The sequence below is a fragment of the Pogoniulus pusillus genome, chromosome 20, assembly GCF_015220805.1.
Source record: "Pogoniulus pusillus isolate bPogPus1 chromosome 20, bPogPus1.pri, whole genome shotgun sequence".
NCBI classification, from domain to species: Eukaryota; Metazoa; Chordata; class Aves; order Piciformes; family Lybiidae; genus Pogoniulus; species Pogoniulus pusillus.
The window spans coordinates 7,137,889-7,163,971 of NC_087283.1; the positions used below are offsets into that span (position 1 = coordinate 7,137,889).

The 26,083-nt window shown below is 37.9% G+C and overlaps 1 protein-coding gene across 10 annotated transcripts in view; it reads left to right on the forward strand.

Annotated features, from left to right (window-relative positions):
- The window catches only part of CDH13 (cadherin 13), a 497,598-nt gene that overhangs the window by 354,125 nt on the left and 117,390 nt on the right, over positions 1 to 26,083 (forward strand). The gene's annotated exons all lie outside the window — the stretch shown is intronic.

The following is a 26,083-nucleotide window of genomic DNA, read 5'->3' on the forward strand; positions in this document are numbered from 1 at the left end:
AGAATGTAAGACTTCTGCCTCTGGAAAAAATAAAACCATTGGGCAAGCAAACACATTTGCTCTTTGTGTGGCCGAAAGATTCACTGAAAAAGTCACTGCTTACACTCTGTGCATTGCCTTCACCTTTGCCACTAGGAGCAGAGTGTGACTAGCTGCAAAGCCCTATTGACCATTGGAGCTCCCTCAGTTCTTGCATTGGCTCCTCTGTATGGGTGGTTTCTCCTTTGCACTCCTAAATTCTGGGGTTTTGAGAAGTTTGTAGATAGAAACCTCTTGCTATTACAGACCCCACATTATTAACCTGCCAGATCTGTCAGCTGACATCTGTGTGTCAATGTCACTTTACCATTTCATCTGCTACAAACTGGGATGATGTAAGATTTATTGTTTTTTAAACTGCAGATTGCATGGGGATAAATAGTAATCACTTACCAGTAAGAGCTTCTGCAAGGACATGTGCAGAGGAAATGTATGAAGTTGCAAGTCATTTCTCAAAGGAATCTTCTTCTACTTGCTTTTCTGTGTTTCCCTCTGATATTGAGGGAAGAACAAAGCATTCCCAGCTCTTTATAAGCATCTTGGATATTTGGATATTTTTCTTAACTAGGCTACTGGTTCTTCATTCCTCTAGTATGTTATGCACCATAATATGAGAAATAGGAGATCCTCAACTACAGATTACATTTTACACATATACATTCATGTACTGATTTACTTTGTGGAAAAGCTCTTTCTTTTCCACAAGAAGATGTGAATATAACTTTCAGAACTTGCAGCTCTCTGTAGCCCCTACTCGTGCTTTGGGTTAGGAGTTTTGGTATCACTAGCTCCTGTGACAAGTACATTACGGATTAGTTCCAAATTCTGCCAAATTGTACTTATCCATTACACTGGAATACCTCATTACCACGACATGAATTACAATGTGTCTGTGTGGTGGAGTTAGCTTTAACTTTCAGTAGAATTGTATTCCTTTGGCTTCTGTGAAGCAGTAGATAGCATCTATTTAGTTGTGTCAATATCCCATAACCCTCAGTCCATAAAACTGAATTATAGAAAACTCTGTTCAAGGCTTAAAAACCCAAATGTCTCTTGGACTACACAAATAACATGAGGTTTTTGTTTTCTGTTTACATACTCAGTAAATCAATTAAAGGTTATCTGAGAAGATAGAATGTGAATAAAGGTCTGATATCACAGTATCACAGTATCGCAGTATTATTAGGATTGGAAGAGACCTCACAGATCATCAAGTCCAACCCTTTACCACAGAGCTCAAGGCTAGACAATGGCACCAGGTGCCACGTCCAATCTTGCCTTGAACAGCCCCAGGGACGGCGACTCCACCACCTCCCCAGGCAGTCCATTCCAGTGTCCAATGACTCTCTCAGTGAAGAACTTTCTCCTCACCTCGAGCCTATTTGGCTAAGTTACAATTTTTAGTACTTGGAACAGATAAACACAGGTAAATACACAGAAATATCTTGAAGAAACATATTTTTGAAAAAGCCTTTCAATACATAAATTGTTGGATTCAACACATATGAACATCACAGAACAGAATATACTTACTCATATTAATCAAATTTTCCCTTGCTTGTCTTTTGGCTTAGAGGATCCGCTAGTGCTTCACTTGTAATTAATTTAATTTTTTGCCTAATTGTTTTCAAGTTTTTGTATATTAAGCAGAATGTGAAAGTCCGAACTTTAAAATACATCTGAAACATCCCAATGGCAGCCATTGAATCTCTACAAATGTTGGATATGACATCCAATGTCCATGATATGTATATAAACATTTCAGAAGCTCAAAATCTAAGGCATAGATGCAGTCATTCTGTCATGTGGTTGATTAGAGTTAAAGAAGCTCAGCTCACCACAAAAGGACTGGTCTTTTCTTTGTGTTGTATACACTTTTGGTATGACTATGAAAACTTCCTAAATGAGTTCTTTCACTTGCTGGAAGATCACTGAATTCTGTCAGTGATCAGAATGCTACCTTTTATACACATAATTCAGTTTTGCTGATTACATCTTACACTTCACTTTTGACAGAATTAATTTGATCTGTCTTGTGCCATTGTTATTGGGCACTTTTTAAAGCAAACTCATTTTCCTTGAGAAGAAATTCATAAACCATTGTTTTCCCTGCAGAATATGCAGATAAGTTGACTTCTTCAAGACCATGTATAAATCACCCCTAAGAGACAGTATTTCTCACTCAGAGAAGTGATTTCTAAATGCTTTCAGTTTGTGCTATATATTATGCTACTCTCTTTAAATAGATACCTTCATGTAAAATATGAATTTTGCCTCATAAGTTGATAATACCATGGAGCAGTATTCATGAATGTGGACTTTCTGATTTTGACATAAAACATATGATGACTTCAGATTCTGTTTCCTGACACTGATCACTTAATGACCTCTTGAATACAGGACCACTGCTTGCACTGGATATGTTATTTTCAATATAAAACAAAGTGTATCCTTACCACATTTATTTTTCTTTACTGTATTTATACTAGGATACTACCTTGCATAAAGTGTGAGAGGACACTTAGACAAGCCAGGCAAGATATAGGCTACAGATGAAATGCACAATAGTGTTGGTAGGGGAAGACAGGTAAAGCCTTGGAAATGGGCCATAATTCCATTGACAGTCATGAAAATCTTTCAGCCTTAAGGGACTGTAGAGGCCCTACGATCTGGCCTTTGCTTCTTCAATGAAGAGAAAGGGAAGTAAATTTTATTCCAAATGTTTTTCAATTTAATAAACATCTGTCATGTGTATTTAAAACTGCCATTTCAGGATTGTAATTATATCATCTGAAAATAAGTCCTCCTCAAAAGAGAATTGAAGTGACAGGCTGAAGAAAATGAAACATGACATTCCTCGTTCTGCTCTCATCCTAGAGCTAAAATTTAAATTAATTTTCTTCTTGTCAGAAAGTATTTTAATTGGAAATTATTTTTGATTGCAGTTTTCAGAGAGGAAAGGGATTTTGCCTATTGTGTGTGTACAGAAGATGTTCTCTGTCTCCATAATATTTTACTGAATTAATCATTTGGAGATATTTTAAATAATTGACAGCTGCATTGGTGATTCTGAAGAAGCTTAAAAATAACTTTTTAAAAAGATATAAATGTAATTTTTTAAAAATTACTTTATTTTTGTGTTTCTCAATAGCTTTGCATAGAGCCATGTGGTGTTTGTTGCTATAGTTACCTGCTTGGTGGGAAAATGAATATTTGATATTAACAGTAACTAGACTGTAAAAATTAGATATGCTGCTTGAGTTCAATTTAGGTTTATTACAATTTCTTTACAGCTGAATTTGCTTTAAAAATGTTGAAGAAAAGTTATAGAGCCATATTCTTATGGGAGATACAAGTCTCTATAGCTCTGTAAGTTCATTCACATTCATTCCACACTCCTCAGATGAGCTCAATGATCCTAATTAAATTTTCTTCCAATATACTTTCAACTTTCAGACCTCCTGTAATAGGAGTTCTCCTGTTAATATCTTAATCTAAATATCACAGAGGACAGTGACAGTCATGCCATGGCAAGAATACATGGTAACTTTGTGCTGAAAAAGAGTGACGCAGCTTAAAAGGGATCAAATACAGATGCTTTTTCTCACTCTTGCACTACTTCTGTCTTGGCATAACACCTGATTCAGCCTTCAGTGATGGGCCTGGTGTTGTTCAATATCTTTATTGATGATTTGAATGAGGGGATTATGTCCATCATCACTAAGTTTGCAGATGACACCAAGCTAGGAGCAGGTGTTGATCTGTTGGAGAGCCCTTCAGAGGGACCTTCACAGGCTGGATGGATGGGCAGAGGCCAATGGGATGAGATTTAACAAGGCAAGATGCAGGGTCCTACACTTTGGCCACAACAACCCCAAGCAGTGGTACAGGCTGAGGACAGAGTGGCTGGAGAGCAGCCAAGCAGAAAGGGACCTGGAGGTACTGATAGATAGTAGCTGAACATGAGCTAGCAGTGTGCCCAGGTGGCCAAGAGAGCCAATGGCGTCCGGGCCTGTATCAGGAACAGTGTGGCCAGTAGGACAAGGGAGGTTATTCTTCTACTCAGCACTGGTCAGGCCACACCTTGAGTCTTGTGTCCAGTTCTGGCCTTCTCAATTCAAGAGGGATGTTGAGGTACTGGAACGTGTCCAGAGAAGGGTGGTGAAGCTGGTGAGAGGCCTGGAGCACAGCCCAGTGAGGAGAGGCTGAGGGACCTGGGGTTGTTTAGCGTGGAGACTTGGAGAAGAGGAGGCTCACGGGTGACCTCTTTGCTGTCTACAACTACCTGAAAGGAGGTTGTAGCCAGGTGGGGGTTGGTCTCTCCTCCCAGACAACCAGCAACAGAACAAGGGGACACAGTCTCAGGTTGTGTCATGGGAGGTCTAGGTTGGATGTTAGGAGGAAGTTGTTGGCAGAGAGAGTGATTGGCATTGGAATGGGCTGCCCAGGGAGGTGGTAGAGTCACCATTCCTGGAGGTGTTCAAGAAAAGCCTGTCTGGGGCACTTAGTGCCATGGTCTAGTTGACTGGATAGGGCTGGGTGCTAGGTTGGACTGGATGATCTTGGAGGTCTCTTCCAACCTAGCTGATACTGTCATTCACCAAACAGAGAATCATCAGAGAGTACAGGCATGCAGCTGTAAATAGCTATCCAGGCAACAATTCTGTGGGAGCTGCATATTAGAGAGGAGAAAGGTCTGCATAGTAATCAAAAGAATATGGGGCTTTATTAGAAAATTTGCTAGATTGAAGCAGTTGCGGTTTGGACATTTATCTTAATATTGGCTCTTTATTCTGCATGTGAAACTCTTTGACATAGAGAGTGGCCTCAAGAAAAATGTTGCTCTGAGACATGTTTTCATGGAATATCATCTCACCCATAAGAAACAACAGAAATCCTGTTGTCTGCGCTATTTTTCATCACCCTTATTTCTTTTGTCTTAGAAACTTCTAAATTGCCTCTGTATACTTTCATTAGTGTATCCTTGATAAAACACAAAATTTAAAGAAGACAAACTGAAGGGCGATCACAGTTTCCCTAAGGGATTTCTGCCTTTTAAATGAAGCATGAATGATAGATGGAAAGTGCTGAAAAGAGAGAGAATTTTTCAGGGGAATTTGTCAAAAGTATACCTCTAATATCTGGAAGCCTAGAGACTTCCACTAATGTGATTAAATTTTGGAGAATACAAGAGAAAGACAGTAAAGTCTGTGCTGATGGTGATAAAGGTCTGATTTAGGCTTTCATGAAGTAATGAAAGTTGTCTCCATTGACTCTCACAGCAGACTTTGCAGCAGGTCCAAGGCAGCTGTGCAGCTGAACAAGGGAATCAGAGCTAGCAGGGCTTTTTGCTGAACTCTTGACTCCTCTCTACAGCCTAATTATAACATTAAGGTATCACGTTTCTGCCTTCAAGGAAGAAAGAATCACCAGATCCTGTGCACTGTCATCGTTCCACTGTTAAATGTAGCACTTTCAGATAACAATAGGTAAAAGCACTACTTTCGGTAATGTGGCTAAAGAGATCGTTTTAAGAAGTTCAGTGAAGCAAGCAGTATAGTTCAGTTAGAAAATTCCAGCACTTCAAACCAGACTGTTTTCTCAAGCCTTTTTTACTGTGACAGTCAGAATGTCTTTGAACTTAGAAGTTCATTTGTTGTGGCTGTCCTGTCACAAAAAGCCGGTAGTGAGGCAGGGACCCTTTTACAACAGGATAACATGGGTCCACCCGTTCACTTTTCTGATGCATTCTTATGCTCAAGAGGAATGCAATCCTATCCCCATCTTCCATGCGAGTCTCTATACATCTGGCTGGTCCGTGTGTCTGACCTCGCAGCTGAGTTAAATCTACACACAGAAACTCCTGTTGCCTCCCAAAACTGTCACTGGGATGGAAGCATGTAGCTGAGCTGAAGGACAGGAAGTAAAGCCTGTCTCTCTCAGCAGGGGTGAGCCGTTCCTTAGCTTAGCTGCTTCGGGTAATCCTCTCCCCTAGGTCTGCAACTTGCTATCACTTACACGCATAGTTTTATTGACACAAATTGTTGCTTATTTCAAGTATATGTAAGACCTGGGAGCTTATTTAGAAACCTGGTATATAGATAGCTTTTAACAGGGCTGCACCAGAATTTTTAACACCTCTCACCCAAAAAAACAACCAAACAAAAAATCCTAAACAAAGCATCAAGAGTCACACTCCATTTCATCCAGCAGCAGAAGAGCAGATAAGGCTGGCAAAACACTTTTCCCTTACTGGGTAGCAGCTGTAATGTATCTCAGATTATACTGGCAGTCTGAATTTGCTGTACATGGCTCTGGCTCTGTAAAGTGCCTTTATTTCCTCCTGAGTAGAGAATGACACAGTTGAAGGCACTTTCCACCTTGTAAAAAATGCCCTCAGCATTATGTCACCACCCACAAGATGGGCCTTCTTCCCCAGAGAATAAGGGATTTCTTTTTCACATAGCAGAAAATTCCACAAGCAATACCTTCAAGCCAGCAGTGGATTTTCTGTCTTGCCTAATTTGTTCAGGAGTGGATGAGTTTTTTTCCTAGAATCTGTCTTCAGATAACAGGAATTCTTTAAAAATCAGTTCTTCAAGTACACTGCAAGTAGGAATTACTTAAAACTTACTGGCTGACAGGGATCCTCAAACTAGTAATTGTCATCTGTTGAAGTTGTTCTTGTCTCCTTCCAGGTGGAAGAAGCAGAATACAAATATCTGGGTTTGAAATTTTTTTTCGTAGAAACTCCTGTCTTTTTAGGCACTTTCCGCTAGCATCAATGCATCAACTTGTTTCCCACCCCTCCCTCCATATTTAGTTTATCAGCCTCCATATGAGGCAAAAGCGATTTGATTACATGGTCTGACATGTCAGTATTATTTTTGGGAGGCAAAAAGGTTTGGTGATTTGATCTTAGTGACTTGGTAAGTTACTCCTACTTGAAGAGATAAGATTTAAATTAAACTGAGGATATTCATTTCCAATAGATAAAGCAAGATATGTTTTTTCTTTTTTCGTCCCTGAAATGATAGAAAGAAATATGTAATTTTTGTTTCATGAAGATGGAAGGCGGAAAACTGACACAGATTTTGGAATATAAATTAAGAATTTAGATGAGATTTTGAGGAAATGGATAAGCGGAAGATGCCTTGCGCTTTAGTTGGAGCAAAGCCTGTCTTTTCCAATCCTATCCAGGGAAGATAAATTATACAGTGTAATTCAGACTGTTACTGATAAGTGTAATGGATCAAACAGAATATTCTAAGTTTCAATAAATAGTAGTGAGAAAGGTAACTTTCTAAGCACTTTCCTATTTTCTGTACAGCCCATCTCAGGAAATAATAGATGGTATCTTTAAAACAAATCATGCAATACACTGTGAAAACATACTGGGATGTTTTATATAATTTAAAAATACTTTCCACTCAGTTATAAATATTGGAGGAAATTTTAAGAGTGTTCTATAGGTTTTTGCATATAAATGTATTTCCTATTCATATAAGGGCATAAAGGGAACCACACAAAGATATGATAGCTGATTTCAGACCTGCAGGCTAAAAGTAATCTGTTGTAAGTAGAAGGCAGAGGCTAAGAAGTGAATAGTTGTTTTTATAAGAATTCTAGGAGAAAGTTATGAGTGGAGAAGATGAGCAGTAAATGCAAGTTGTTTAGGAACTTTTAAAGGGATTTGTGGTACCTAATTTAGGCTTTTGGGCAAAGATGTGCTCTTGTATAGCAAAAAAAGTCACAGGCAGGTTTGGATCTCATAGGTGTTGCATAGTCTATACAAATGGCTGTTTCTCTCAACTAACACTTGTTGAGCCAAGATATGCTTTAAAATGTTAGATGGAATGAGTCTTCCCCTTGCAGAATGAAGGTAACTGGTTGATTTGCCATTGGAATGGGCTGCCCAGGGAGGTGGTGTAGTCACTGTTCCTGGAGGTGTTCAAGAAAAAAAATGGATGAGGCACTTAGTGCCATGGTCTAGTTGATTGGCCAGGGCTGGGTGCTAGGTTGGACTGGATGATCTTGGAGGTCTCTTCCAACCTGGTTGATTCTATGACCACTGAAAAGAAAAGAAAACAAAACAAACTAGCATGGGGAAAAATAGGGAGAAAAGATTCCAGGGTGTGATCACTTCCTTTCTCTAAAATATTAGCGTGTGGCTTTTTTATTATTATGCAAACATCTGGAGAGGTACAATTATGGATATTCAAAATCTCAGTCATATGAATTCAATCCTAGAGTTGAAAATAATTCTAGGATTTTCTTCTTCCTTTTGGCTTTTAGCTCAGAGTATATCGGAAACTGAAGAGCACAAAGACTGTATTTCTGTGATACATGGATTATATTATCTAGTAATAATCTGTGTCATAGAAGAAAAGAAAAACAACATCCCTACTAGATAAAAGACAATGTTTCATTTCCAAAGAGCCTCAACCAGTCACATAATTCATGGCTTTATTTTTATCTAAGTGTAAAAGATTCATGAACACTTCTGCTACTGTCTGCACCCATCTAATTCTTAAGTAACATGAATCAAGAAGAGCACATCTAGTTGCTGTTGCTATTCCAATTTTTTCTGCAGTTGAATACTTTTGTAGAGCTGCTGGACTGGGACCTAGCTAATGCAGATACATCTATTTCAATTTTACAATAAGTAGCATGCTGATATTGGTAAATACTGACCAAGGAAAGCACAACTAAGATTTATCTCTTTGTTTGGATCTTTCCTGCAGTAGGGAAAACCTCAAATGGCCTTCTACACATCTACCTTTTCCTGGGTAATCCATCTCTGGAAACAAGCTTTCATATGTATAATTGTCTCCTTGAGAGGACCAGAGACTCCTATACTGGTGGCACGCTGATTTATTCCTTTGCTAATAGTTGTGTGTTTGGCAACCGAATACTGTGGTAGCTGGTACTTTAGAAATTTATGTCTTGAAATAATAACTGGATGGATGATGGCAGAATAATATAAAAAAAAAAAAAAGTGGTTTTGAGCTATTTATCTTAAAGCTATTTTCCCATCTCCTATTTATTTTCCTCTTTCTTCTAAAGTTCTAGTCTGATAAATAATAACTTTTCAACGTCTCTCACCTTCTGATGGATTTCTCTTTTTCAATGAACAACACATATTTAACAAAATAATGTATTTAAAAAAACCTCTTCAACATCAAAAACATAAAGAAATGAAGAGGATTTAGAAAGGTGCTTCTGCAATAACAAAACATAGTTTGGCTTCCAACTCTGGAATACATCAGAGCAAAACTGTAGGAAAAAGTCAGAAGCAAGGATAGGGAAATTTGTAGAAGATAATGAAGTGCAGCATATAATCTGTTGAGTTAGAATTTTGGCTAGTTCACCTGTGTGTATTGCATTTACAAGTAATGGAATGGAACTGGATAAAGTAAATATCAAGAAACATTTTGTATTTAGGCTAAAACTATCAAATCACCTTCTAAATGAATGTGCATTGGCATTCTTTGAAGTAGGACAGAAAGAGAACCAATAACTTCCATGTGTATGTTTTAATGGAGAAAAAAAGAAGACATTCATGAACAATGCCCCACTCATAAAAAACATCTTTCAGCATTCAAAAATTTTCATTTCCTACATTTAGGGGTGTTTCTTGAAGATGTGCTTTGAAGCAAATGGACAATTTTTACAGTGAGGAATTAAAAATACATAGTTTTGAATCTTTACATATAAATTTGTATTTGAGGTCTCAAAAACATATAACAAGTAATTTATAAAAAGAATATATATATTAAAAGACTCGTGAAAATAAATCCTGTAAGGAATGTTCACAGTAGATAGCAGTGTTCTTCCAATATGTGGAGAACATCAGTGGATGCAGTGGAAAAACAACAGGTGAAAAGCATCCGTGCTATTTCTGGAGAAACTCTGATGACTTTTATGATGAACCATTCATTTCTGAATATCCAGATGTTCATACAATAAGGTGCTATTTAAAGTTACCACAGTCTTCCCTCTATCTCTCTACTTGGAATCAGACTTTTGAAGTCTGTTAAAAGATAAAAATTGAGTGCTTCAAAAAAAAAAAAAGCAATCAACACATATAAGCATGGCAAAAGAATAGAAACAAGAAAGGGTTTCAAATGTTATTTTATCCACATTGTTTTAGATTTCATGAGTCATCCAAGCTTCTTCTCTACTGTAGAAAATTGCTTCAGAAATTGCTTCAGGCACTTAGCTCAAAAATCATGTTTCCAGATTTGTTCAGTCTTACTACACTTGTTCACATCTGCTGACTCTAAATGGACACTGACAAATACTTTGATTTTAGTCCCAGACTTTGAACTTAATAGAGGTGCAAGGTTTTCTAAACTCTAAGCATATTTTTTTTATTATAAATATTTCTGAAGCTTGTATTAAGGCATTCTTCCCATACCTCCTTCTATTCTCAACAAACCAGGTCCTATTGTGGTGAAAACAACAATGGTGGTATTATTGGAAAGTAAAAATTTGGAAAAGATACTTAAATCACGTGAGTCACATAAGCAGAATCAGCAGACAAATAACATTTCAAGACACTAAAAATGTATGAGAGATAAGGAGAAATCCAGTGGAAACAAAAACCTTTTGTCAAGTGCTTTGCTGCATTCTGACCCTGTTCATTGATGGAGAGAATTACTGCTGAATGTTGTGCTTACAGATGTTCTAGTTTCAAGGAACTGTGCAAAGGCTTTCACCGGCATTCACAGTTTACCTTCAAGAGAAGATATCTCTGGTGGAAGTCTATGGTGGGGTGTGTGTGTATGTGTGCTTGTTTGTTTGTTTTTCTTTTTGATAAGAAAGAGTTGTTCATATTTTGTGTTAATTTTGTAGTTTCATTTATTTAATGAATATTCCTTTGGTGGTGGTTGTTGACTGGTAGCTTGATCGCTACAGCAAGCATGTCCAAGCTACAAAAAAATTCTGGCCAAAATTTCCCACCCTTGCAAAGATGAAGTTAACCCAATCAAAGCGAAGACTGATGGATGTGGTGAACTATACCTCATGTGGATGAGATTCTGTGGCAATAAGAGGAAGAGTTTTAGAAGCTGGAGGAAATTTTTCAAATCCAAATGAGTACAATGAAGTGTTTTCCTCCATATTTAGTCAAACAGGATCAGAGATTCAATGCACTGACTTTGCCAAAAGGTGGGACTGCTTGGCACCTTTGAAATTAAACTGATTTCTATACAGCTGGTCAAAGGAAGGTGCAAGAAGATGATTTTAGACAACCTGAATGTTAGATTCAATGGCACTGGCTTAATCTTAGCTATCCCATGAAAAGGAAATGGCAACAGAGTGATCATATCAATATTCCAGGTATCCAACAGAGGGAAAGTAATATTTTAAAATATAATTTACATGAAAATGTTCCTCAAAGACATGCATTACAAATACAAAGGATATGAAGGATATCAAATGAGCTAACAGAAGGAAGAAGACAGAAATACATTTTATTTCATCCCCTTTAATCATGGGAAAATCCATTTTCAGCTAATCAGCTATTGATATGCAGAATGATAGGTTCTCACCAGTTCAAATTGACCTTTCATCTGAAGATGCCCCACTTCCTATCCTGTCATTCACTTTACCTATTCCTTTTACACTCATCTGAGTAGATAAGAAAATAGCAGAAAAGATCTGAAAAATGTTTACCTAGAAAAAAATATGCTGAGCGTTTAGATCACAGGCTTAGACACAACACTCACCAATAAAGTGTATTTCTTTTACTACCAGCTGAAGTCTTTTGAACCTTTGCCTCATCAACAAAATGGAAATTTGTTATAGAGCACATACTTTTAAATCAAATGCATCTAGGCCACTGCAGATCAGAACCTTCTTTTTTGTTGCTATTTATTTTGTTATGATTCCATAGAAAAGCTTGAAAGGGACTGGAAATCAGGTGTGCTTATGCAATAGTTATATAAGAGTGTTCCTTCAAATTTACTAAATCAATAGGATTAATATGTAAAACACATCAGTGTAATTTCATTTGAAATGAGAAAATATGTTCAGGACAACTGGCCTTCCAGCCAATTACAGTGAAATCTTGAATCTGCACGTCCAGAAATGACTACGTAGGGCTGCACAAACACTACCTCAAGATGATGGCAGTTATGTAAACAAATGCATAGTATAATATTAGTGTTATTAGACTACAAAATACACACACACTCATCTCAAATTTTAGCCATATTCCAGATTTGTGAAGCAGGCTGAAACAGAGGAGTGAAATGTGTAAATATTGGTCATAGTAGTCTCAATAGTTCTTACGCTGAACAATGAACTCGTTCTAATGAGAGTGCATGTAGTTTTCCAGGACATTAGTGGAAGGAAAGAGGAGTGTTCTTATCCCCATGTAGGTAATACAGGAGAAGAATTTAGTAAGAAGAAAAGAGCTTAATTTATGCAGAAGGCCAAGCTTAAGCCGTACCTAGTTACTGATGGTGGCAGAGCCTCTTACATTCCTGACCTAGGTGAAAAAAAGAATGTTTTTAATGAGGAAAAGTTTGCCCCATTGTTGTGGTAGGTTTGAATAGGCCAAAATAGGCCTGAACATATACTGGCCTGCCCAGAAGTGTTTTTCTGCTCTCCTTCTCTCTGTTTTGGGGAGAAGCAATTTTGGGAAAGAGGACAAAGAACCTGGAGTCACTGAGTCTAAAGACTCTGGCATCCCCTGGACTTGTTTTGCTCCTGTTTACATCCTGTGGTAAACAAGGTGCACATACTTAGCTTGTGCCTGCTTTGTTCAAGGCCTATGTTCTGCCCTAAAAGGTAGAGTAAGCCTGTCACTTCACCTTGTATGGTCAAGCCATTCTGATTGGGCCTTTAGACACAGAATAGCCATTAGTCTCTGGCTGTATTGATAAAAAGAGATGAGCAGGTGACACAACATGCTTTGTCCTTGTATTCACACTTGCTTACCTGCTGTTGCCTGCTGCTATTGCTCTTTACCTCTGGCAGTGATTCTGCCATTACCTTCTGCAACATTATGCTTTCTAAGCTATAAGTTAGCTCTGTTGAATGGCCTGGAAACTGCCCACCTTGAGTTTACCAGGAACTCTACTTGGTTGGTCTGCACAGACAGAGTGACATTGTGCTAAGAATACATATTGCAAGACATCCTGCCTACATCTGAAAGTCTCCTGCCAAGATGGGAAGTCCTAGAGACACATAGATCATCCAGAGAAATTGGGACCAGGGTAGAGATTGTCTGTATCCTTTCCCTGGCAGCCTATGAAGCCTGGAAAGAATCAGTGGCTGACAAGACTGCCAGAATGCCCTGAAAGTGCTTTGGGTACTGTCTGAAGCTGTAGCGAGCCCTGTGAGTCAGGAGATTAATATTTGTCAGTACTTCAAGCCTCTTATAATTCACCATTACCTTCTGCCATAAGCAGAAAGGAGCTCCTTCAATCCATGTAAGGGGCAGCATGATGTGTATGAGTGCAGGTAATAGGATTTCCAGGCACATGGTTGCTGAGCTTCATAGGTCTTTGGCAGAGGAAAGCAGAAGCAGATATTAGGTGTTAGTCCATGGCTCTTAGTGTTAACAACCAGGGTGTGTGTAGGCAGACTCTTACATACAATGGCTTTCTTATATCCAGGGTTCTGCTGACTCTTATTTGTTACTGTACTTATGTGCAGGTTACTCTGTGTCTTTCATTTCAGAAAGAAGTGTTCTGTCTCCTAGAAGCTGATGCTTTTCTTATTTCATTCTGTTAATTTGGGTGTCAGAAATGCTCATTCTGTGAACTGAAGTGTTGGAAAATATAACTTTTTTTCATTAAAATATACACCCACTATTTCTAATCTTTTTCTTTTGCCATCTGAGTTTATATGTTGTATTTATAGTATTTTCAGAGAAAAACAAAAACTAAAATGAAGGCAAGTTGAGAAGAAATAATTTGCAACCCTATAAATTCTCATGAGGATTTTAATACAAACCACCTCCTCCTTCAAGAATGTTAGGTGGGTGTGCTTATGAAGGGATTTAATTTAACTGCATTAAAAGAGAGAATTCTAGATTTGTCCCAGATACTTCTTACCTTCCAAAAGCTTTTCTACATGACCTGATTTTAACTGGGCTGTTTGATTTCCTGTTAACTTTGGTCTGTACAACAAACAAAACATAGGCAACAAAATAATTTTTAGATGTCATTTTAAGCATGGAAAGTTTAGTTAAAGGGTGAAGCATCATTAATTTTATCAGGCCATATAAACAGAAGGGAAAATAAGTCTAAATAATAGAAAGGTCAAAATCATGGGTATCTATAGTTATTAACAGAGCTTTATGAGGCATTAAGAATTGATATTCCCTGGTGAGTCCTAAACCTATTTTTATAATTGACAAATAAATCTAATTGCTTGCCATAGAGGCATGATTTTATTTTTTTTCCCCATTTCCCTGGAGCTGAGCACTATAGATGCTGAAAATTATATTCTGTACTTAGAACCTGAAATGTGACTGAAAGAGATACCTGGACGTCTCTTTGAAGTCTCATCTTGGACCTTTGATGTGTTAAAAGAGCATTTATAAAGTTGACATCACATTCTTGTAGATGTGCAAACAACATATTGTCATGGAGCTTGTTTTAGGTAGAGACTAGATTATTGAGTAAGTATGTTTCATATTTTCAGCACAGAAATGTACTGAGGCTTTTTTGTAGATGCCCAACATTGAGTATGATCAGTCATGTGCTTAAGGACTGCAAAATTACTGTCCTTCATTAAGAGCAGGTTGAGAAGAAATTCTGTGTGAAGCTGAGTTGTGACAACACAATCGAACGCCCATGGCTGCATGTGTATGGCTCTTGGTAACTTGCTCCATCTAGGGGATACATTCATATTTTAACGTATACTTTAAGCCTTTTAAGTCTTCTAACACCATTTAAATTGAATTTACTTTACTGCAGAGAAACCAAAATCTAACTTGTGAACAGCAAAAAACGTATATATACAACAATATGATCATAACACTTGTTTTATTTACTGGCACTTATTACTAATTATTGGTAAGCAGAATAGTATAGAACCAGTTTATAATTTGAGGATCTGAATTCCTTTTTCACTTTAGCATAGCTTCCATTTAAGATGTTCAGCAAAATAATTACTAAATATATGTTTGGCTCATATAGAGCTGTTTATGGATTATGTCTTTCATCTGTTGCTAAATTAATCCAGTTTCAGGCATTTTTTAAATACAAGGATGAAATCTGAAAATTTTCAGGGTGGAGGAAAATAAATTAGAGATTTTATCTTGAACACAGAATTTTCAAAAGGGTATTTTGACTCCATACAGTAGTCTAGAAATATTTCTAAAGTCTTTGGAACAGTTTTTGTAAGCTAGAACCATGAATAGTAGCAATAAGATGCTCCTCACCTTTCTTGCATGACCATTCTCTGTTCTGATTCTGCATTATAGAGGCATTGAATTGCAAGGCAGAGTCAGTCATTAACTGTAAGAAGCACAGCACTGCTAATTTACTTTAAGCTGATGCCTGGACTTGAAAGAGAATATTTGACCTCCATCTAGTGACATTATTTCTTATTCACTGATACTGGCTTTTAATATTCTAAGAGTGTAAAAATACTTTAATTGAGCTAAAGTTGTGCATATTCTTTTCATCATAATGCTTGTGTCATTACCTGTATAATTTAAAGGTATTTAGTTGCAACAGGGAAACTTTTATGTAAAATTAAAATAACTGGCACATCACTAGTTACAACCATGCAAAACATGTGCTTCATGGAGCAGCTCACTCCTAGATCTGAGCTCAACTGAAAACACAGCTGTGTTTTGTTACTGTTTTTTAAAAAAATAATGTTAGAAGTTAATGACCAGGTAAGCAGAGCAAGTAACACTAGAAATAAGTTTGGGCTACTGTCTTGAACTGGAATATGAGAAATAACATACTTGCAAGGTTTTGGCCATTAAGGGAGACAAAACCCCCTCTAAACAGAAACTCCACAGCAGTGTAAAACCCAGATAGAGCGTGATAATGCTAAAAAACTTTCCACTGTCAGATCTCGGTTACATTCCCAATCTAGTTGATTCTTTCCCCTAAAACTATACAGTGCTTTCTCTCATTTCTGTCAGCTGGAACCAGTGTGCTATTCAATGGGGTGTGTATCTCATGCTGTCCTGGTGAGGCTTGTGCTCTCTGAGTGTCCCTGGGTCACTAGGGATGCCAGTCAGTAAGTTTGTCTTCAAATAGCAGCTGAACTGGGAGAGATGTGGCAGCTAAAATGCATCTTGGGTTTGCACAGGTTACAAATGTATGTTGTAACCAGATTTGGACTAATTGAGAAAGGAAATCTGAGGTTTTGATTGCAGTGAGGAAGGAATGATGGTGACACTTTCATCAACTTCCAGTGCTTTACAATGACACTTAATTCAGAATAGTCCCTGTTGTTTAGATCCTCTTTGAGACTTATGCAACCTTGTTAGCCTTGTTCTAGTTTTCCTATGTTGGAGGTTTCTTTTTTCAACAAATGTTAAGACTGAGATCACTCTGCTAGCACAAACATGTAGAGTCATCTTCCCTTCTGCTCCAGCTATGACCTCCTCAGTGCCCTCATCTTGCAGTTGCATAGCCTGGAGTCACGATTTCCCCTGCCTTCACCCTCAAAAGGTTTTGAACTTTGCTGCCTGTCTCTTTGTTGAATGAGTGAGCTACTTGCAGGCTTGGCATTTTCCTTTAACCTTCTCTCAGATTCGCTCATGGCCAGAACTCTGTGTGTGTTTTTCCTGCAATTCTCTCTGTTAGACACTGAAAATATAACTCATGATGTCTTGCAATGAAAACAGCAAATTACTCTTATTACTCATTTCCAGTCTTTTGCTGCAGCAATCCATTAGGAAATAAATAACCACTAAAAACGAACAGAAACACACAAAAAGAGCAGCTAAGCTGAAAGTGCAATTACCTCCCAACATTGATGACTATCTGCTTCCAAATCCTTCTGCTGTTTGTGGTCCCTCTCATTCATGATTTCCCAGGTGCTTTCCCTGTAGTGCAAACACCTTTCAGTGCCTCTGAGATCAAAAAGCAATTATTATTCCACTGGTTTCATAGAGAGGGAAGATGAAGGATAAAGCATGGAAGTATTGAAGATCTAGGCCAAAATCAGCCAGGAAACTTGAATTAATAAAATTTACTTAAATCACTGTTAAAGTAAAAGAAAAATGTGCAAGTAAAACTGAACATAACTGTACTTACAGAGTATTCTAAATTAGACCCTGTAAAAAATATTTTTTTTCTCTTTTTAAATGCATTGCAGATGTTTAATGTGGAAAGAAATGAGTGACTTCTTACATTATTTTATACTTTTACAGTTCAGGTTTGTACCCAGGCAATGCAATCATTCAACTGCAATGAAGAGCTCAATATTTCAGGTTGCATTTTCCATTTGTCTGACAATGGAAATTGTACCTACACAAGTTAGGTCACCATTTTGAAAATGAGTTGCCATAACTAGAAAAGGGTTTGAACACTGACAAATGAAAGCTATTATGCAATTTTAGATAGCTTCTACTTTAGGTGGGTTAGAAAACCCGTACAAAGTTGTGAACACTTTAGATGAGAGTTAGGAAGAGTAGTAATTGTTAAACCTGGTCTTGTGTATCACTGACAGAGACATAGTTGTCTGATTAAACACATGATACTGCTGTAAAAGGCAGGTAATAAGTTTCACTGTGTGGGGTACAAGACATTTGATTCTAGGCACAGCTACACGTTTTATAGACTTTATTTAGAAATCAAAAGTGAAAAGTCTGAGTACATGTTGGTATGTCTCAAATATTTATTTGTCAGCCCAACTACTGCTTAGTTGAAACATTTGGAGCTTCTCTATCTGATCCCATGAGATGCCCCATAAAAGATTTTTGCCTCTGGGTATCAATATCTATATGCAACACAGCTGTTAGACTCAGCAGCATGATAGATTCAGCTTTTATGAACATAATGAAATGGAATTTTTAAATGCAGTAAAAACAGACATAAGATGGCACATCAAACAGACTAGAGCCCGTCTGTGTTCTCCCTTTCAGGAGCGCTGTACACTTCTGTCACTTTCAAAACAAGAACTGCTCAGGAGATTCTGCATCCTTCTTTCAGCATGCTCAAACAAGGGATGCTCTGCTCTGTACAAATCAAATCAGGCTGAATTGCATATTAATCAGAGCCCCTTTAGCAATGCCTGCCACTCAGCAAGACTGTAACACTTTCATCCTTGCACAGAATGTGCTGTCATAATTGGTTTGTGTTAGGTGTTGGAAACATCTTGTGACTGAATGACCTGCAACTAATAAGAAGCAATGCTCAAATGAAATGAAGGTCCTTGTCTTCCAAGCACTGTACAAATGGGTTCCATCTGGCAGTGTAGTGACTTAATGTGTGATTTGTGTTGGACTCTTATGTGCTACAGAGTTTGAGATTCAGACAACCTCATCAGAATGCAGGGGTTCCTACAATAGCTTTACAGCTTTTGAACTTTACTTAAACTTTTGAAGAGAGAAGTTTGATTAGGAAAATAAGCAAATTTTAGATAAAACAAAAGTTTTATAACACTGGGACGGATCCCATCTTTCCTGTCCTGTTTAGTTTTCAGTGGTTATCTCAATCAGCATGTGAATGAAGTAGTGATTGTCAAAAAATGAAAGCCAGCTGTGACATAGCAAAATAGTTACCTGGAAATGTCTTTGAGCCTCCATATAAGGACTTGAACCTCAGTCTGTTTTTAATGAAGCCATACTGGAGCTGAATTTTTTTCTTGATACATATTTCACTGAAACTGGGGCTGTCCAAGTAAAAGTTATGCTCTGAAAAGAGCAGTATTTTCTGATTGTCTATTTAATAATGAACTTACAAATTTGTTAGAACAAGAACAAAGATTGTATCTTGTACTTTGGAGCTTCTGGCAATTTCCTACAGTAAAAATGGAAATAAGTTTCTTGAATGCAACCTTCATTCTTGCTGTCACATGTTCAAAGTAAATGTGATCACATTAAGCTGTACTTAGAAGAATTCAGAAAGATTGCTGGTGGTTCCACAACTGCTGCTCAGTGTTGATACATTTTACTTTTAATCCTGGCATTGATGTTTCTTCCCTTATTCTTAGTTCCCCGTCCATCGTTCTTAAGGTTCTTCATAGCAGCCTCTTGGGACATGAGGTATTTCTGCTGTATTTGCTTATTCTTGGATGGGAACAACAGGATTTGTTAATGCAGTATGTTGGCAGGTGAAAGGGATGCTCTGTGGTTGCCTTGTCTTGTTTGCTACACATTGTGATCCAGGCAATGTGGAGAAATGTGGCCACACGAGGAAAACAGTGACAGGAGGTATTTCTTTCTCAAGGGAGAGCAACAAACTGTGTTCATTTGGGAACAGAGGATCAGGAGTGCAGGCATAATAGAAAGACAGCAAGCTGAGAGCCTCTCACACAGGAAACAACAGGAGACACCCAAAAAGTGCAGGGAGCAGATCTCCAGGCAAGCCTCAGTGATTATGGAGGAAAAGAGAACTTGTCGGTGGTCTGTGTGACTTTGTTACAGACTAATAAGGCAATGAAAGTTGCTGGAGGAAGGGTGAAATTGATTCCCACCAAGAATGCACAGAGCTCAGGGAGACAACTTTTTATCTTTTAAAGCTTTTTAAAAACATGCTTTACCCAACCAAGCTGGATTCTCTTTTTTAAAAGCCTCTCCCCACTCACCACATATCTGAAACCTTACTCTGTCTGCTACATTTAGTATTCTAATGTGGGGCAGTTCAGGGATTGGTAACTTTCTCTCTAATTCCATGTCTAGCTGACTTGGGAGCCTATCACACCCTTGAGTAAATAAAGTGTGCTAAGAGCACCTGCTTATTTGAACTATGTCTATCCCCTATACAAATTCAGTTTGATGGATTCAGTTTGTTTTCCAGGTCAGATTCCTAGATTTTGTTTGGCAATTTTCCCTTTAGGATCCATTAGCAATTCTCTCTTTACATGTTTTTCCTCTTTTGACCTAGGAGGTCTTGGTATTTTAATTATAACCTTAAAATAGGAGGGAGGAATTTGGGCTGGGATTTTCAAAGCAATCTTGAAATAGCCTAATTTTCTTATCCTGTTCCATCCCTGACCTATAAAAAGTAGAATGCTGTACTTGTTCATTTTTTCATGGTCACCATCTGCCTCATTTTTATCTTTAGTATAAAATCTGTACATTAAAAGACTGCTTCTGTAACTGTCTGTTGAAGATATATCATACTACTGACCCGTGGAATGGCTGATATCATATTTGCAACCAAGACAGCTCTTTAGATGTCCTCCTATGTCTTTACTGAGAAATGGGTTACTGCCCTTTTTGTTGTGTGTAGGGAAATAGCTTTGACTACATAAAAGATCCATGCAGGTTTTCTTGTATTGCACTATTGTAGAAATTCAGGCAAAACATGTCCCAGAACTAGTGTGATGATGCTTTATATCAAAATTAATAAGTTCAGAGCAACATAAGATTAAATTCATCTCACTTCAGTGAACTATTCACCAGTACTAAACTAAGAAACATTTCCAAACACTACTGCAGGAAGTTTATCCTAGGCAGCTATGCTGTGTTCAAACGTGTGTTCCTAAAGGGCTCAAAAACAGCATCAGAGAGTCACTAGTCATTAAGATATCCATTTGAGAAATAGAAGATAGCTTCAGAAGGCATTCTTTCAAGTGATGATTGGCAAAGGCAAATCATGTTGTCAAGTCTATATCCCCATCATAGCTGAGATGCATATCTAAATGGTGCTTTTATTGCAGTTTTTACTACCTTGTCCTTCCTTTAAGAAATTATGATAAGCATATAGGAAAAGCAAAGTCAATGGGGACTATAGATACAGGTGAAACCCTGGAATTTTTCATCTTGGAAGAAAATAGCTGCAGCACCCCAGAAGATGACATTTAGGAGGGCAGCACAGTAGAAATCATGAGAGCCTGCTCTCAGTGCTAAATGAGAATTAATAAAGTGAGTTCTAATACACAATAACATACCCAATACAGAAGAAGCTTTTGTTATTTCTCTCAACTAGGGTTATCTTGTATTTCCTAATTTCCTAGGTTAGCTTTATCAAATATACTCAGCCTTTTGCTAAACAGTGCATTCTTCTCTGTTCTTTGGATACTGAGAGCCCCAGTCCAGACTCAGAAGGTGCTATGGAAGCTGTTATACTTGTCAACATGTTTTCAGGATTACTTTATATGTATGCAGCTGTTGCCCCAGAGGCGTTTTGTCATACATACCATTCTGTAGCAGTTGGTGCTCTCCTACTTTTGCACTACTTTGAAACACATACTTCTTCCTGTGGTACAACCACCACCTCTTGCTTGTAGGCAGCTAGTCCTGTCATAGGGATGTCGCTATAATATATAACATTTTCTAGAAGTGGTGCTGTAACTAATGGCATTACTTTTTGAAACATAAATTAAACAGGATCATTTTATTCCCTGGAGGCCTGTTTTTAAAGGACTTCTCCTCACCCACCTGCCTTCTATGCATAGCAGGCAATATACCTTGTATGATTTGAGGTGATAACTAGAAATTATGATGGATGGCCATCTCATATCCAAGGCAATAAATATGTCTCAACAGATTGACACATCACTGTCTCATAAGATGGTTTAATACCATCATTCTTTACAGTTAAATCTGTGAGATCCTAATTAAAGACCTCATAAGTAAAATAGTAGAACATCTATAATTTACTGCTAGCAAATGGTAGCATCATAAGTGCATGCAGAAATATTCTAAAACAGTATCAATACTACTGTGAGAATATCAATAATCACTTCTAAAAGACTTTTTTTTCCCATGTAACAGGCAAATTTCACTGAGATGCAATGCAGGAAGTCTAAAGCACACTTCCAGGCTTTGCATCGCTAGTCTTGGGTGAACCTGTGGTACCTTTTTGCCTTTAATATTGCAGAATATTATTCCAAGGTGTAACAAATGTAATTCAGATGACACCTGTTTGATTATTGCCTTGACTGGAATTTAATTTTGCTTTCCAAATTAGCATGTTTCATTACTGTCCTTTTCCCAGTGATAAACAAGATAATTCATTTTGGGTATTTCTGCACCATAGAAACATAAAAATTTGTCAAGTGCAAATTGCTGTAGGTGTCATTAAAATCCTCCCTAAACAACCTAATACTTTTCTTTTTTTTTTTTTTTTTTTTTCTGACACACTTGCAGCTATTTTTAAACCACCTGCTGTGTCTATACATATTCAGGCCTTAATGGGGAGGCACTGCTGAACAATTCAATAGAAAACCATTTAAATAGAGAGAGACACAAGAGTAAGTTATAGAAAGTTCAGTAAGTTAATGCACTAGTTTTAAGTCTCTGTCCCCACTGTAATTTCCCAGGCACACTTTTCTGTATGTCAAGCTATGGATTTGGCTGGTGTTCCACTAAGATAAATTATAGGCAATTCTCTTCCTGTCTAACAGAATTTTCTTTAAGAAGCCAGTACCTCGTAGCACAAAGAGAGCACTTAGAGCTTGTCTTTAGTGAGGTTTCAGTGATGATCTGCAAAATGGCTGCTTGTGAGCACAGGCTTACAGAAGCTAAACAGCATGGAAGGATGCACAGGGTCAGTCTTCTGCCTTTGGTAATAGTGAGAACTCTCCTATCTATTTGCACAAGCATTTGAATTGCTCTTTAACAGCTGCTTTATGATTTTTTTTTTCTTGGGGGGGGGATGTCTTTATTACACATTTTTAAGAGAGTCTTGTGGCTCTTTGCACTTAGTCTGAAGACTTGTTCTTTAACCAGTCTTTCTTCCTGGAGATACAATTTCTCACAACTTCTGGATGCTCTCCATATATATAGGTTTTCACATCAATCAGTATTGTTATATGGGTATCAGCCAATTTTTCCATCCATCCCCAAATAAAAGGGATATTTTTCTCCTCTCTAAGTAGCCAAGTGCTAACAAATAATGGTCAAGAATGGAAGCTCCCCTGACTATGGTAGATTGGTATATGCTGATAGAGTAGAAAATGCCAATTTATTTTTTCTACCTCTTTTTTTTTTGTTGTTGTTGTTTCTTATTTCAAGCATATAATCATTTGTTTGAACTATATTGCAGAAGATTACTTTTACCAGCAAGAAAATTTGAATCCATGAAGCAGTAAGGTATTGACTGACAGTCCCTGACATTAGAACCTGCCCAACTAATTTGGAGAGCCACTAAGACACCAGACATGGTTAAGCTGTCCTTAGCTGTGTCACAGACAGAAAGTAGGAGCAGTGGCAGAGTATTGTGTTTGAGAAATGATCTGAAGTGGTAACTCAAAGCTGACCTGTTGCAAAGTTTAGTATTTCAGGACAGCTTAGGATAAGATGGCATTGCATAGTATCTTCAGGAGATGAACTTCTTGCCTGCAGTTGTATGTAGTTTTGAGAATCTATTAACACTGCTTTGGGTTTTTAATAGAGTTCATTTTTGTCCATTTAAATCACCTTTTGTAAAGACTCAATGAGCCAAAATATTTAGAAGAGGAAGAGAGGAGAGAAAAATAGTTGGACTTCCATGAGTCAACAATTAAATTGAAATACTTAGAAGAAACATAGAGTAGTGAAGATCCAGGTGATACATCATGCAACTTTTAGCTAGCAATGAGCATATTAATGCTAGGGCTGCAAACAGCATAGCTACATCAACACATTTGTGACCTACCACTAAGTATCTCTGCTTGCAGGCAGGGCTGTTTAGAGTAGGAGTTTATAGCAGTAGCCCTAGTCCTTATAGGACACCAACCCACATCTCTTCCCTGGTGCCCTTTGCCATGTAATAGTACACTCTGGGATCACTTTTTTGTTAGATGTGCCTCAGGGTTTTTTGTTGAGCCAGCCTGACTGGTAGATCTTAGAGAAGAAAACTAGTTCTTTCCCAAAACAGCAACAAAATTGTTGTCCCAAAATAGTTCCATCAGAGGCAGGAACAATATTCAGACCAGGATCAATAAGGAGTGACAGGTTTTACCTTGAAGGCTACATAAACCAGTGCAGTTTAGTGGTAGTTTAGTCTCCAATTCTTCTGCAAAGTGTTTATAACTGAGGTGGTATGCAAAAAAATCATTATTTTGGAGTGGTACAAAAAATGCTGCTGTGGAAGCCACTGGCCCTACTGCACAGTCAACTAAGATATTTTGCTTCTGTGTCTGTTACTGAACCTGTACCTCCTCTTAAATTTCATCATAAATTTGGACTGATGAGTGCAGGCTTAAGGCTTGTGTCTGCTGAGTGAGGAGTGCATGGTTATATATAATACTAAGGAATTAATAACAGGACAGATCGTGAAATGTTTAACTTATTTCTCATATAACTTAAGCTAAATGGCAGACTAAATGACCCAAATGAGGCTGAATTTATATTTATTCAATCTTTAACTCCTAACTAGAGAGGTGTAATATTTAAACAGTCTTTCATCATTAAGGCAGTGATAGACTGCAGTTTGAGCTGCTGGTGACTGAGTTTTCATTATCCTCAGATTTGGTCTATAGCTGGCTGTTGTTGTTTATTGTGCCCTTTTTAAAAGTAAATCAGAGGAATCTGTTATCAGTGGAGACAGGGACAGACAGCTATTACTGAGTTCAGGTAGAAGGCAAGAAAATAGGGGAAGCGGTCTGGAGGAATAAGGTGGTAATGTTTCAAAATTCAGATGCACGAATATGAAAGGGAATACTGCTTTTAAAGCATATGTGACTTAAGTTCAACGTTTTCAGTCTGTTTTGTGAATCATTTTAACTCTTGATGCTTGAATTGTATACAAATGTGGGATTTTTTTCCTCCCAAGACGAAAATAGAGCCTGTAACACATTACGTAATGATGGTTCACAAAACCAAAGATTAAGAACTTTAAAACAAGCACAGTCCTAAGATCTCAGCTTTGCATGAACTGAGGAGCATCTTCTGACAGGTCAGGGTAGACAGATTTTCCAATCACAGTTTCAAAAGTTGTTAATATGTCTGAAACTGCCTATTCATTTATTTCCAGTGCCAAAGAATGAGATCACTTGTCAAAAAGACTGTTATTAGTTGAGACTGAATAGCCCAATGTTACAAAATTGTTCCTGAAGGGGGAGTAAAAATTAAATCCCCCCAAAATGACATTGGAGAAGTCTGCCCAGCTGTGTGCATTTTAGCTGCACAAGCAGCCTGTAAGAGAGGCAGTCCTGCTTGACTTATTTCCTGTGTTAAAGCTTAAAGTTACAGACAGTGGAGGAGGTGAATAAAGCTGATGAAAGGTCTGGAGAACTGGTCTTATCAGCAGTGGCTGAGGGAACTGGGGTTGTTCAGTCTGGTGAAGAGGAGGCTGAACAGAGATCTCATTGCTTTCTGCAACTACCCAAAAGGAGGTTGTAGTGAGGTGGGAGTCAGTCTCTTCTGCCTGGTATGAAGTGACAGAACAAAAGGAAATGGCCTCAGATTGTACCAGAGGAGGTTTAGTTTGGATATTTAGGGGAAAAAATATTACTGAAAGAGTGGCCAAGCATTGGAACAGTCTGCCAAGAGAGGTGGTGGAGTCACCATCCCTGGAGGTGTTCAAAAAATGTGTAGACATGGCATTCCAAAAATATGGTTTAATGGCCATGGTGGTGCCAATGGTTGAACTCAATCTTAGGGGTGTTTTCCAACTGAAACAGTTCTGTGATTCAAAGGATTTTAAGTCTTGACCTCTGTGCATCATGCTAGCCTTCCCTGCTGAATCTTGTGTTACCTGCTGTTAATCCTGTGTAATTCTGTATTCCCAGACATAGCATTCAGCAGCATTTGAACATTTGTCCACCACTGAAAAAGAATTTTTTTGCAGTTTCAAGTCAGTATCTGAGCTGTGCTCACTAGAGTAAATATATGGCAGTGTTTTTTTCCTGCTTCTTCTATTCCCAAATATAAACCTAGGCTGCCAGTATCCATGCTTTGTTTTAATGTCCATATAGGATAGGCTAAAGGACTGAATGTCTTTGCTAAATCAGTAGCTGGTTT